Source organism: Taeniopygia guttata, chromosome 2 (genome assembly GCF_048771995.1).
Source record: "Taeniopygia guttata chromosome 2, bTaeGut7.mat, whole genome shotgun sequence".
In the NCBI taxonomy this organism is placed as follows: Eukaryota; Metazoa; Chordata; class Aves; order Passeriformes; family Estrildidae; genus Taeniopygia; species Taeniopygia guttata.
Window position 1 is genome coordinate 104732512 of NC_133026.1, and position 13658 is coordinate 104746169.

Here is a 13658-nt window from a genome sequence, read left to right on the forward strand (position 1 = left end):
TGTTTGGGAATAAATAAAATGTACTAGTTTTAATTCTGAACAGATTAGATTTTGCTAAAAAAGGGGGTTTTGGGGTTTTTTCTTAGAATAAATCTAAATAGTAGACTTGAAGAAATTCACTACTTGAAATATGAGGTCATTTTAACTAAATCACTTGATACATTACAAGAGTATCTTCAAAAGTTCTTTAAATTTTGAACAAACTGTGTCAGTAAAAGGACTCCTTCCATCTGGCCTAATCTGTCTAACTTAATCCCATGCCCAGATGAAGAAGAGCATTTTTTGTAATCTGCTAATTTGAGACAGTTTTGGGTTTTTTCTTGAAAGAGTCAAGTCTTGAGTTAATAAAACGGAGAGTTAAAGAGCTGCATCACTTTATTATTTGTGGTTTAAGATGTTTTGAACTCTAGTATGCTGTAGTTGAAACTGTAACAAACCCAAACATTTTAAACATGGCTGTGCCTGACCTTGAAATGCTGCTGATAAAAGCTAATGCTGTTAAATTGCATGCCAAATTAACCCTCATTTCCAAATGCTTTGTGTGTGTGTTTCCTGTAGGATAGGCTTTGATCCTGCCAAGCAACACTTCTTTTACAATCAGTTATTTTTTAATGAAGGAAAATCAATGAACAAGTTTCAGTAGCTGATTTCAGCAGTAGTGAAATGAAATGTTTTGCTTTCCATCTTTCTGCCACTGTGCTTGGTCTACTGTATCAGACACCTGACATGATACAGTGTTTTTGCATAGATGTAATGGTGATTTTCATCTTGAAACTTTATTTTTACATGTGTAAACTTTATCAAGGATTACAAATTCATGTGAGAAAGACACAGGAAACTGGCTAATAGACTGGGCAAGGAATACTTTCTAAAGCAGTCCTTTTTTTTTAAGTCTTACTGAGGCTTAGCATCAGTAAAGTGGGGATTTAATCTAAATCAAGAAAAAAATGTTAATTGCCTCACAAGTGTTTTTTGTTTGAAGCATCCAGGTTCAAAATATTTTAGCAGTTGTCCATTTTGGAGTGTTTGTTTTTAATTCAGAATTTACATTGCAGGAACATCTGTCTGTGCAATCCACAGGTTTTTCATTTGCATCTTTTGAGAAATACGGACTTGGTATGAGATTTGGTGGGATAAAATCATGCCCTCTTTTGGACCAGCAGGCCTTTGTAGATCTGTTGGTGTAAACTCCCACTAAAATCAGACAACAAGCATGAGCAGAAACTGCTTGCATATAGATATTGGCTTTCTGTTAGTTCTTATCTGCTGAGGACCTCGAGTGTTCTCGTTTTAAAATGGAAGTGGCTCTTTTTAACCTCTGACAAATGAACTGCCATCTGCATCAATTAATTTGAGGGGGACATTATCTTCCTGTGTGAACTTTGGCGGGAAGTGCTTTCAGGCCATAAAGTGAATCATTGATCTGCCTGGGCTGAAGCTGATATCTTGGTCTCTCTGCCTGGCATCTCCTCCAGGATGTTTAGCTCCTGGTCCTCTGTCATGTGTCTTTTCTCTGCCGCTATGCACAGGCCACCCATACCATGGCTGTGTCCTGTGTAAGGTCTCTGACCTAGCTGTATTACCTTTTCATTTGGAGAGGGAAATACCATGGTCCAAGCTTCCATCTTCACCACATCAGGACCATGTTCATTGCACTGGGCAGATGTCTCCTTATGCCTTGTCTGTGTGGCTGTTGTTTTCTCAGTGTCACCTTGATTGTGTTACCTTTCTTTTTGCACTTCTCTGCTAGCTGTTTCTTTTAATTTTGGTTTCTATAAGGTTAGACCTAAGGTTTTTATCTTGTCTTTCAAGGCCCTCAAAAAAACTCCTAAACCATGAGGGGTTTTTCTCTCTGTTATCTGCCACTTACTCCCCTTTGTTATTGAGATGTCCGCCCCAGTACCTACGGGGCAGCTGACCTTGATCTAGGGCCAGCTGACTTTGATCCAGGGCCAGCCCAGCACTGGTGACCCTTGTTGGGTCCCCACTCCTTGGCACCATCTCACTTGTGTGGTGCTTTTGCATATGCTGAGACATTTTGCCTGCAGGAATGGAAGTGTGGCTGCATGGAGCCCACCCAGGCAGCTCCTGAGCAGGGTGGAAGAGCCTTCTCCAAGCCAGAGGTGGCTGCACTGGTACCAGCCCTGCTCTGGGGAGGGCTTTCTTTCATCCTTGTTCTGACCTGACCTTGCTGCTGTCAGGAGAGCTACTTAAACATCTCTGCTCTGTGGTCCTGCTCTCTGGAACTGGATTTTCATGTCGCCCAGTGTATACCACCACCCCTTCTCTGTGTACTGGGGGTAACTGTATTCCTTTGTGTGGCCTGTCATGCTGTCATGTGGATGCTTGGGGAAGCAGCCAATCTGTAGGTCAGGGCAGCATCTTTCCCAGTACATATACTGCCAGCTCCAAGGTAACAGAAACTGTTGGAAAAGTAGATTGTGCTTTACCTACGTACTTCTGTGCAGGCTATTTTAGAGACTTGTGGGGGTGGGGAGGTGTGAAGAACTGGGAGGGAGTGAGCTCAGAGAGCAAGACTCGGGATTTTCCAAAGGCTCTGTTTTGTTTGTGAGCTTTTAAAGCATCAGCCTCTTTCCGATTCTAAATACAAGAATTAACATTACTCCAGCACAGTAAACTTCGATGCACAGCTGCTTCTTTAAACCCACATAACTTTCTGCCTGCTTTGTAGGATCCTGGATTTGCCTCCAGGAAAATCTAGGGGCAAGGTTTCCAGTTTGTGCCTGATGGTGGGGATTTGCAGTGGTGTGAATAGAAGCAGAGGGGAGGCCTTGCCTCTGGAGCAGCAACAGATGCAGCTCGTGAGTGAGTGGTTTGCTCATGGCAATGCTGAAGTGCTGCTGGAAGGGCTGTCTAGAGGTCTAGTCCACCTCCTGCTCTTAAAAGGTCTGTAGCCAGTATTTGTGTTAGAGGAGGATGAAAAGGTGACAGGGTATAATTAAAGATACTGCTGTATTATATCTGAGAGGATCTTAGGAAATGCTAATAGTGAGAGGAAGAAGTAATGGGTTTGTTGTTGCCTCCTTTTAGCAGCATTTCTCTGAGAATTTAAGAGAAAATGAGTTCTGCTGAAATGACCTTTTCTTCACCTCTTACTGGCTCTTGAAAAGCCTGTGCTTCCTGAGCTGTCCACACAAACACACAAATAATCAAAAAAAAAAAAAAAAATCCAAGTGCATATGCTCCAAGGGATAGTTAAGCACATAAAAAAAAAAAAAAAAAAATTCTCATCACTGCTATTGTGTTAGAGGGCAGTTGTTTCTGAGGAAAATTGATTTTTTTTCCCCACTTTAATACCTTAAAAATGCTTTTAATCTATCCCTAATGAAGATGTGATAAGTGCTAAATAACTAACTAGAAGCTTTTTGAAGCCTGGAAGATCTTTGTTGTTCTCCCTTTGCATATGTTGTCCCAAGACTAAGGGCTTTGCTAAAATGTAGAAATAGTATTTAGAAAAAGATAAGGTATCTGATCTTGCTAAGTCCTATACTTTTCTGTAGAAATTCAATGTAATTGAAGATGCTGTTTTTTCATTTTAAAATTGGGTGTACAGCAAATAAAAAGTGGGCTTCAAAAGAGGCTGTTCTAGAAAGGAAGTAACTTGAGAAAAATGGGCAATTGAACAGGAATTGATTTTTTAGCTTTCCTTTGAGCACAAAGTGTTCCTGTTACACTTGCTTGACCTAGTTGTCTCACCATTATTTCAGAATGTACTTATTTTCTCTTTGGTATTTTTGTCTCTATTCTTGGAGGAGTAATGTGCAACATTTGCCTGGTACCTGACAGTAGATCAGTCACATCTCTGCCTTCCTAAATGAGGCTTTTTCTGTCTGATACTGTTTTGGTTTTTTGAAAGAAGAGAACCTGTATTTTTCTGTCTTGACAGATTAATGGCCATGAATGACACCTTGCAATAAAATCGGCATTCTGGCACAGTCCCTGTTGGGCCTTTTGTATTTGCAGGGTAGAAATCCCTGATCACCAGGTTGTTTTCTGTGCAAACACTGGGAGAATGCTGGGACCAGCAAGGTTAAGCTGACCTTATGTGCTGGCCTGCTCACTGCCACTGACTGTCATGTTTCAAAGGTTAAACTAACTGTGGATGAAATGTAATCAGTAGTGCACTGGATCCTTTCCAGAGCTCACTGGAGGAGTGCAATAACCAGCATTGTTAGCTTTAGGAGAGCAAGAGACGGAGGTCATTACCTGTGTGCGTCTAAGCGTGAGGAACCAACTGCCTTTCCTGCTACCTCCCACGTATGTTTATTTAAATCTTATCTGGAATTGTTATCCAGCTGGCCCCTGCTTCTTTAAAAAAATATATCTGTTTATTCTTCATAAACTAATTTTCATCCTTCTGTTGCTTTCTCATAGTTTCCATGAGAAAAATGTGCTTCTCTCAAACCCTGTCATTAGATGGGATGGGAATTGTTACTTGGGGAAGCAGAAGAGGCTGAAAGAAAGAATTGCTATGTTTTTAGATGACAGCCAAACCTAGGCTGGGGTAAACCAGACACTACTTTTAAGGCAGACACACAATGCGCCAGCAGAGGAAAGATGATCATGGTAAATTTTCCCTCCTTCACTACTGGGTAGCAAGGCAAAGAGCTGGTAAAATAAGAAGCTGGCAAGAGACAGGGAGCAAGTGTGGGAGGAGGAGGCCAAACAGAAGCACTGAAGCAAAGATAGCATTTCTGAGAATTGATTTCCTGTTTCTTTCTATACTCAGCTACTCATTTTCCCCAACTCGCCGTCATTTGTGCAGTACTTTTAGTCCTCAGCATTCAGATCTGCAGCAGGAGTCTGTTCTCATTGTCAGATAAAAAGGCTTTCTGGAAGGCACCAGAAGCATATAGGATATAGTAGGGAAGTACTGCCTGTTGTCACATTAGGAATTTCAAGGGTGACAGGAATTTAAGCCAGTTTCTTTCTTTTTTTTTTTTTTTGGCCTATATAGCTTTTGCACTACCTGCCCTCTGAAAATGCCTGTACAATAACAATAGATTTAAGTGAGAAGCAAAAATTTGTCTTCCTTTTGAATCCTGTGGAAAGATTCTTTTTCACTTCATCAAAGCATTTTATTTTCTTTATAGATTAAGGTGTGGGTATTGCCTTGAAAATCAATACATTTAGCAGAAATTGAGACTTTCCCTTGAAAGAAGAGAGGGACAGATGGGGGACTTCCATTTCAGAGCAAATCAGAGCTTTAGAGAGGATAAGATTATCTTGATATATGTTTTGTTATACACTTGTGATTATTGTGTTGCAATCAACTGGTGGGAATATGAATGTCTTTTTTAGGATTTTTCTATATGGGCTTTTCATTTTGAGTTAGTTTCTAAAGAAGCCCTGATAAACATAGAGCCCTGTACTTGTTCATAGGAAAGTAAGCTCCATTCAGAAAAGCTCAGTGTAAGTTGGTTACGATGTTGTGAGAAGAAAATGCCATTATCCTCCTTAGCCCACCTTTATCAGACTCTCAGGTTTTTAATCACAAGCAGAGAGTTCGTTAGCGCTGTTTTTATCTGTTGCCCCCTCCTGTGCTTCAAAAGTAGAATGATCTTCTCTTTATTCCTAGTCTTCATGAGATCTCTCTATTTCAGTGTGTGAGAAAGGACAAGGTATTCACTTTCTATTTACTTTTCTTATGAAATTCTTCTTTCTGAAAGGCCTTTCCCCCCCCCCCCCCCTTGGCCATTTTTTCCCTTTCTCTTCATGTCAGAGCACTGGAGATGTGGAAGGACTGAGTAAAAGCACTAGCAACTGTCTTATCCTTGTGAATGCAGAGCAGTATTCTTTCCCAGTCCTGCATCTTTCACATGCCTCTTTCTCTATGCTAGATTGCTGTGTTAATTGTTCAAAGAGCAGCTTGATTTCTCTTCCCACCTGGAGGTAGAATGCTTCCATAGCCACTTCTGTAAATATTCCTGGACTTCTGTTATGGCAAGCAGTGTCTGGACTAGACATAATTTCTCTATGAATGGTTCCAGACTAGCCATAATTTCTCTATGAATGGTTCCTAGTCTACTGGGATAACTATTCCAATGTCTAATGTTTGTGGTCCAAAATTGTGCTCAAGGAAACTCTGAACATTGTGCAAATCTTCACAGAGAGCTTCTCAACAAAGCATTTTTCATGTGAGAAAAGATGTAGACTCAAACTACAGTCATAGAGGGTGTAGATCAGCATGAGTAGTGAAGAAGGTATGTGAGGTTTTCCTATCAGGTCTATAAGGAATCCATTACTTTTTCTGTGCATGTGGGGGGCTTTCTAGAGACCTTGTGCCAGCTCTGCTGAATGACCTTAGGAACAAGAAACCAGTTTCTTCTACCTCCCAGATGTTCAATCAGCTGCCCAGAACTGGGTCCATGGCATTCCCAGCTAGGGGAATACTTGTGAGTCAGGTGCTTGCCCCTGTGTAGAAATAACTAGAATTCCTCAAAGAAAGGAATAGCTTTTAACATTAGCATTTTTAAGAAGGTCTGGCCATACTCAGTGTTTCTGCACAAGAAACAGCAGATAAACAGCAAGGCCTGATGGAGTTTCTGTTTTTCTGGAATATCTTAGTGATGGGAGAATTTGGGCAACACTACTTGAAATAAATAGCTTTGCTTGGGAAAACCATTTGTAATTGAAATATGCAGTCTGTTTGTATTGAATATTCAAAGGAGTTTTTTTTAATATTCTAAACTGATCTGCTTCTTTGCTTAGAATGCTCTGATATTTTATTAGAAAGATGCTGTGTAAAACCACTACTCATAATTTAACTCTTCATGGCTACCGAGCATGTTGTTTTCTCTTTGCAGCACAAAGGCCAACTGCATTAAAGTGGATGATTTTATGTGATTACTTGCTGCATCCGTCTTTGTATTCAGACTGGCTGATTGCTATAAATACAAACTCAAGTTTCTTTGAATGGTGATCATCTGAATCTCCTCAGTAAAAGGATTCAAGATGAGCCAGGTGTACAACAGTATCTTGTGTTTCCCCTCCAGCTAGATTTCTACAGTACATATGTGTGCACATTTTGGCTACAAGTCATATTTCTTTTTGAAATCTCCTTCTTGACTCTGTTCTTCACACCTTTAATGTTTTCCTTCTGTGGATTTATAAAGACCTGTTTATGCCTGAGTGCTGTTTTGGGTAAGAAGTTACCTTTAAAAGAACAGTAAGAGAGATGGGTTTCTACTCTGTCTTCTGCCCATCCACCTTTTTCTCTTGGGTCATGTATGTGGCAAAAATACTAGAAGCAGCATGGATACCATGGTAGTACTCCAAAGCAGAATGGTTTGGAACCAGGGAAAAACCATATGTGCACAGTATCTACTCCGTGCCATTGGTCTTTTGGGCTTTGATGGGTATGTTGGCACAGATGTCTCCAGAGATAGCTATATTCTGTAATTAGAGGCCTGCATTACATCTTTCCCCTTTTAGGCATATTTAATGGCTATGTATTTTGAAAAATTCACCAAGTAGCAGAAGGTGTTTGAGATTTTTCGAGCCTTTCATTGAGCCTCGACAGCAGGATTTCCAGGTCAGTGCATACCATATATTTGTGTCTGGACACAGCTGCAGATTGGCCTTTTTTGCTGTCCTCACCAGACTCTGCTGAGATGTTTTTCTGGGTCTATTTTCTCTGCATTTGTCACTGAGAGGAATCAGCTCGTTTTGGATAGATGTGCTTCATATGTGAAATCCCATCCTCACTGACGCTAGCAGGTTTAGTTGCTGTACATGTTCTAAACCCAGGGGAGAAATGTGGTGTTCCAGGAAGGCTTGTTCCCTCACCATGTGTCAGATTTCTGTGCTGTGTGCTAGCAACAAGAGATGCAGAGAGCAAACCTAGTGAGCTGAAATGGTCTCTGTACACCACAGCGTTCCTTAGAAATTTCTTCTAGCTTGTGAATATTTCATAGCAGGACAATTTACTGTCTTGTGAAGAAAGAAAAAGGCTTGTTTTGGCTTTGAGTGTACAGAATTCTAAATTGTATAAAACAAAATTGTGGTAAATTTTCCGAAGTTACCCTGGAAAGTTTTGACTTCTCTCTCTCTCTCTGGTGTCTGAATAGTCTTCCAGACTTAAGTGTTTGAGTTTTGCAGTTTAGTCCTTATGACTAAGGACTAAAAAAGCCTAAAGCCTGGGCTTTTTTTTCAGCATAAAAATCTTGGTTTAAGCTTTTGATAAGGAATATAGGATTATTCTTTCCTGTGTTGACAGTAAGTGAGACACACGTGTGAGGAAATGGGGACTGGGGGGAGAAGGCAGCCTTCTTGTGTAACTACATGAGAATATTTTAGTATGTGCATTCTCTGCAGGAGACTTTTAAATACAGATAAAACTAGTTATTCTGTTCCTCAAGCCTAGTCATACATGTTAAGTCTTCTAACTGAAATCTGTAGAACAGATTTAAAAATCATTATTAGACCTTTAAAACATCATAAAGATTCAAAGACAAAGAGGCCAGTTTGCCTCTTTAAATTATATGGCATTCAAGGATGTGTTATTTCAGGAGCTTTTCCAAGACACTGCACTGTCACAGCTTCATTGCTTCAAATGTCACTTCAAGTAGGAGCAGTTTTTATAACTACACAGTAAACTCAAGATGGTTTAATGGAAATGATTTCTTCATGTGTCAAAATGACCCCTTTGTTTCTCATTTTACTCTTTTGTTGCCTGCAGCTAATCTGGTTTTTGGGTTATCAGATCCAAGCATCTTACAATGCTGACTCTAGCAGCGGCATTCAGCTGGAATGCTGCCTTTTGTTTACTGGTTTCACCAGGCCTCCAGTGCTTTCTTTGGTCATCTGGTGGCTCCACTAATGTGATTTGCACTCCCAGGCTCTGCAGGTAGTCATGGGCTTTTAAAGGGAATTAGAGGAAAGCCTGCCACCCTGGTTGCTAATGAATCCACAGGGTATTTCTTATTGGTGTTTTGTTTTTCCAGATTATTTTTTCTTTTTTATGTTATTTTTCTTCTGTCTACTTGGACTTCAGTTTCTAAAGTGGGTTTACCTGGCTGTGGTGTGGTGACATTCACTTTGCTTGAAATAGAAGTACCAAATGCTATTGATCAGTCTGTCCATTTGGGGTAGTCTCAGGATCTGTAAAGTATGGAAAAAATAGATAGCTACATAAATACTCTAAACTTCTTTATTACAATATATATTATACAAAGCTTCTTCTTGGTAATAGGGGATATGGTAAAAAGAGACAAACTTCCACCTTCATGCAAACTTTATGAAAATAGCCAATGTTGGCTCATGTAGGGAAATTGAAGTGTTTTGCTAATGAGGTGGCAGCTGGAATACTGAATTTTTGCAAGCACACCAGGAGAAGATGCAAATTTATAAACACCCTCAGTGCAGTCTTACAAATATGAGCCAGTGAAGGACATAGTCAAAGAACTATTCTATTACAGTTTTTACAAAAAGCAAGTTGTACTGGAGAGGTTTTTTTAATATTGGAAAAGCTATGCACAAGAGAGGATATATTATTAAAACACCTTCGACTCTTTCTGGGGCAGAGTTTCAGACTCTGAGGAGTTAAGTTGAGTAGCATGTCAGATGCTGAGTAAGATGCCATTCCTTCTTATATCCACAACCTCTTACTTAAGTATCCTTGTGGATTTGAGTGGGGATTAATAGAGTGATTAGGGTTGGTTGGTTTTTTTTTCCCCAGATTAGTCCTGCAGTTTTGTTAGGGCCAGTATTTGGCTTGAACAAAAACAAGCACAATGTCAATGTTTTTAAAGCTTCATTCTAGCCTAATTAAGACTCACTCTCCTGTGGCAGGATGTGCAATGTTTTTATATTTTCATAAAATATTTTTCATCCATTTCTGTTTAGAATGGAAGAGAAAAAATCTGTGATAAAAGCAAAATCTGAACAAGACTTTGGAAATGAATGGGCCCTTTCCATGCAAAAATAGTTAATATTCAATCTATTCTTATTGTTGTTTACCTTGAGAGCAAGTCTATCTGTTTACCCAAGTCTGAAGAATTTAGACTGGTAGGAGTCGTGCCACTGATATGTGGTTTATAGCGTTGGGTCTTAAGAGTAGAAGAAAGCTTTAGAAAAGTTGAAGTGCACAAACTTGTTTCAGTGCTTTGTGCTCCTCCGCAGTGTCGGTGCTGTAGGATTTATGTTTATATGTGTGTGTTTGTGTGTTTTCATATACAAACCGAATATCACAGCATTAAATTGTGTTCAAAGAATAGTTGTTCAATTGGTATTTTCGCTTCAGAAAGAACCCAAAAAAAGGTAGAAATTTGGGTGCAGGGGTTTTAATAGTGGACAAATAAAGCAAGTATGTATCGATTGAGTTTTACTAGGCTGACAGCAGCACTGAAGGTCCTCGTGATGCACAAGTTTGTGACCCATGAAATCTCCATTTTCCTTCTATTGGTAATGTATCTTGAAGTACAGGATGCTGGAATGTGCATCCTGGGTGACCTAACACATTGATTATCTACAAACAGAAAATTATTTGAGCCTATTACTAAAAATGTGTTTGGTAGTAGTAAATGTAAGAGATAGGCTTAAATTAGATTGCTAAACAAGTGTTCCATGAGCACAGATTCGCTAAGACAAGATCCAATCCTTACAGGTATGAATAAGATCTGCTATATTTTCCTTTAAAATGCTTATTGCAGATGCTTGGCCACTTTGCTGATTCAGCTTCATCAGCTTGCATGCTGGTGCCCAAAATCAAAATTTTGCTTTATAAATGTACTTGTGTTACTGAAGGAAATAAAGGGCAGTAAGGAATTGAGCAGTTATTTCTAAAATGGGTAAGTATCCAAGGTTCATGAAAAGAAGCCTGTAGCACACAGGCACACCAGCGGGCAGATTTTACAGCTCTGTCCAGAGCACAGAAAGAAGATAAATCATGGCCATCCCCCTCTCATTTTTGAAATGGTTCAACCCTGGGGTTTAGCTGAAGGACTTAAGGAGTTTTTGAAGTGCAAATAGACTGGTGAAGGGTAAACCTTTTCAGAGTTTCATTTAGATGGATTTTTTTTTTCTATGTGGATTTCTGGCACCAGCTGAGATCTGGAAAGCCACAGGATTGTTTTGTTTTTGATCAATCAAGCAGGCAGAACTTGCCATGGGGGTGTACATTCTCTGCATATATATTGATCCTATTGTGTTTAAAAGAAGTTAATTTAATCACGGCTTTTTGAAACCTTCCCTGGTAAAACTTGCATTAATGAAGCTGTCATTTCAAGGTCATGTTTCAGTGTCAATAACTTAATGGTAATGACAGAAGTTACCTGTAAGTTTATTATCAAATTTTCAATCATTCCATGCTAAAATTGCATTGAATGAGAACTGATTTTGCATACATGCATGTAAAAATGTTCAGCTTCAATTGGAAAATGTGAATCTCATTAAATGAGAGATTTTCAAAGCAGTCTAGAGTTACCAAACACATTAATACTGACAGTTCTGATACAGTTCACTGCTGTTTGGATCAGTAGAGTTTGGCTCCAGTAATCTATTTTACACCTTGTCTCTTCCAGCAAAATGGTTGTATTTTCAGAGTTTTTATTCAAGGCCCTTTCTAGTAGCTTTGACCTTTTACTCACATTTAATTTTGTTTAAAAGCAGCAGCATGCAGAAGATGGATTGCATATTAATTATAAACATTTCCCTCTACTGCGATAAATATTTGGAGATAAAATGTGTAAGGGCTGGCTGCTTGATAAGATGCCCATTTGAGTACAGAGTACAGATTTTTTAAAGCAGGATACGGTTTACTATTTCATCCATATATGATGCCAAGATGTTCAAGTATTTTGGGTGAAAGCGTTGTATATTTTCAAGCAATTTTTTTCCTGTCAGGATGTTAAGTGCAGACTTCATTATTTGTTTCTTTAATTTATTTGGGTTGGAAGGAGCTTCAGAAAGTTGTTCTGGACATGGGGACACTCAAAGTATAGTGGAGTTAGTGGATTCAGATACCACAGCAGAATGTCCCAGTGCATGTCCCAGAGTCGATCTTCTAATTTCTTTTCTTCTTGGTAGTTGCATTATGCCTTGAACCCTGCCAGTTGCTGAGATACGAGGTGGAAAGCAGAGTCTTGCATGAGACGTTTTCAATCATATACCAGTAGTGGTCTTCTGTAGATTTTTGTGTTTGTGTTTTTGCCAATTGAAGGGGATTTTATCAAAGATTTTGGTGCCAGATCACTCAGTGGCTCAGAATGGGAGAGGAACTCTAAAGGTGGTCTGAGGCCCAGAGTTGGGATCCTCTTTAGGAAGGACCAAAGTGGTTGTTTCTGTGTGGTGGATGTCCAAAATGGTACTGCAGAAAGGCATACTGTGGGGAAATGGCCTATATTAAAAAATGGTGTATTTAGAGATGACTTCTGCATTTACAATCTGATGGCTTGGTGTGGTCTGCTATGAGAGCACAGCAGAAACATTCTACATCAGAATAAGGGCCTAAAATCATAACTCATCACAAATTAATAAATATGGCTAAATGCAATCAATCAATAAATGTTAAGAAATCCATGTTATGATTTTTCCCTGAGTTTACACTGGACAGGAGACGTTTGGTTATCAGGCCTCCTATTTTATTTTACAACTTGTAACTTTACATTTCCACAACTCACATGTTCTCAGTCTCATGTACTGTAATGATGGTTATTTCATGTAGTGTTTGAAAACTGAACATGAGATACTGTTTAAAGCTTTACTGAGAGATAGGGAAATCTTTGTATCTCACTGCAGAGAAGGGTTGCTCAGCATTTGTGGTGTCACTTTTGCAAGTATGTCACCAGAAGAAGCGAATATGACCTTTCTTTTTTTAAGTAATATTTTCTACCAGCAAGGACTCTTCAACAAGTCCTGTTCCACTGACTGGATAGAAAATTTCGGGTGCGTTTCAAATTAGCAGATTTTAGCTCAGTTTTACAGGCACAGAAGGCAGATTTTTATTTAGGAACAGGCGTCACTATAGCTGGATATGTGGGTGTTGGCTAGAAAATCTATCAGTCTAATTTATTTTTTTTTTTAAGTGGTGCATGCTCAAATGTCAAACCACTGAGGGGTTTTTACTTGCAGATTACAGATTTATCAAGCAGCTGTGATATTAAAGTAATCTTACTCTGGTTACAGTATGCATTTGTCAAGGGCACAGGCTTGCACAATGATTCTGAATTCCTGTGGAATTTAACTGAGCAACAGCTGGTCTGTAGGATGTGTAGGTTTTAACAAGGTAATGTCTGTGTTTTGGCAAAGGACTTGTGTGACCTTCTGCCGAAGCTGTTCCAAAGTGCCTTCTTCCTCCATTCAAGTCTGTAGGGGTCCTGAAACAGTATTTGTGTGAAGTTTCTCCATTCTCTCTTCTCCTCTTGACTCTATCACAGGTAAATTCTACAAAATTCTTCAATGGGGTATTAGGAGGGGAAAAAAACAAAATAAAAAGGTCATCAACACCACTAACTACAGCTTAGGATAGAAAGAATACTCTTTTTGCATGTAATTGTGTCAGATTCCTTTTCCCCACAGTTGTTGGTTGGGGATTTTTTTCACTTGAAAGAGGTTTATGGTGCTGTCTCTGCCAGGATGACCGTGTCTTAGGGTTGAAGTTGTATTTCTCCTGGAGTTCCTAGAGGTGATGTTATCTT

The 13658-nt window shown here is 39.3% G+C and overlaps 1 protein-coding gene across 12 annotated transcripts in view; it reads left to right on the forward strand.

The window, feature by feature from the left end:
* The window catches only part of GREB1L (GREB1 like retinoic acid receptor coactivator), a 132151-nt gene that overhangs the window by 41471 nt on the left and 77022 nt on the right, over positions 1-13658 (forward strand). Inside the window, exon 1 of one of the 12 annotated variants that reach the window (XM_072924560.1) lies at positions 4210-4278. The exons of the other annotated variants lie outside the window; for them this stretch is intronic. The gene's annotated coding sequence lies outside the window, so the exon portion shown is untranslated. Of the gene's footprint in view, positions 1-4209; positions 4279-13658 lie in introns of those variants that run through there. 12 annotated transcript variants of the gene reach the window in all.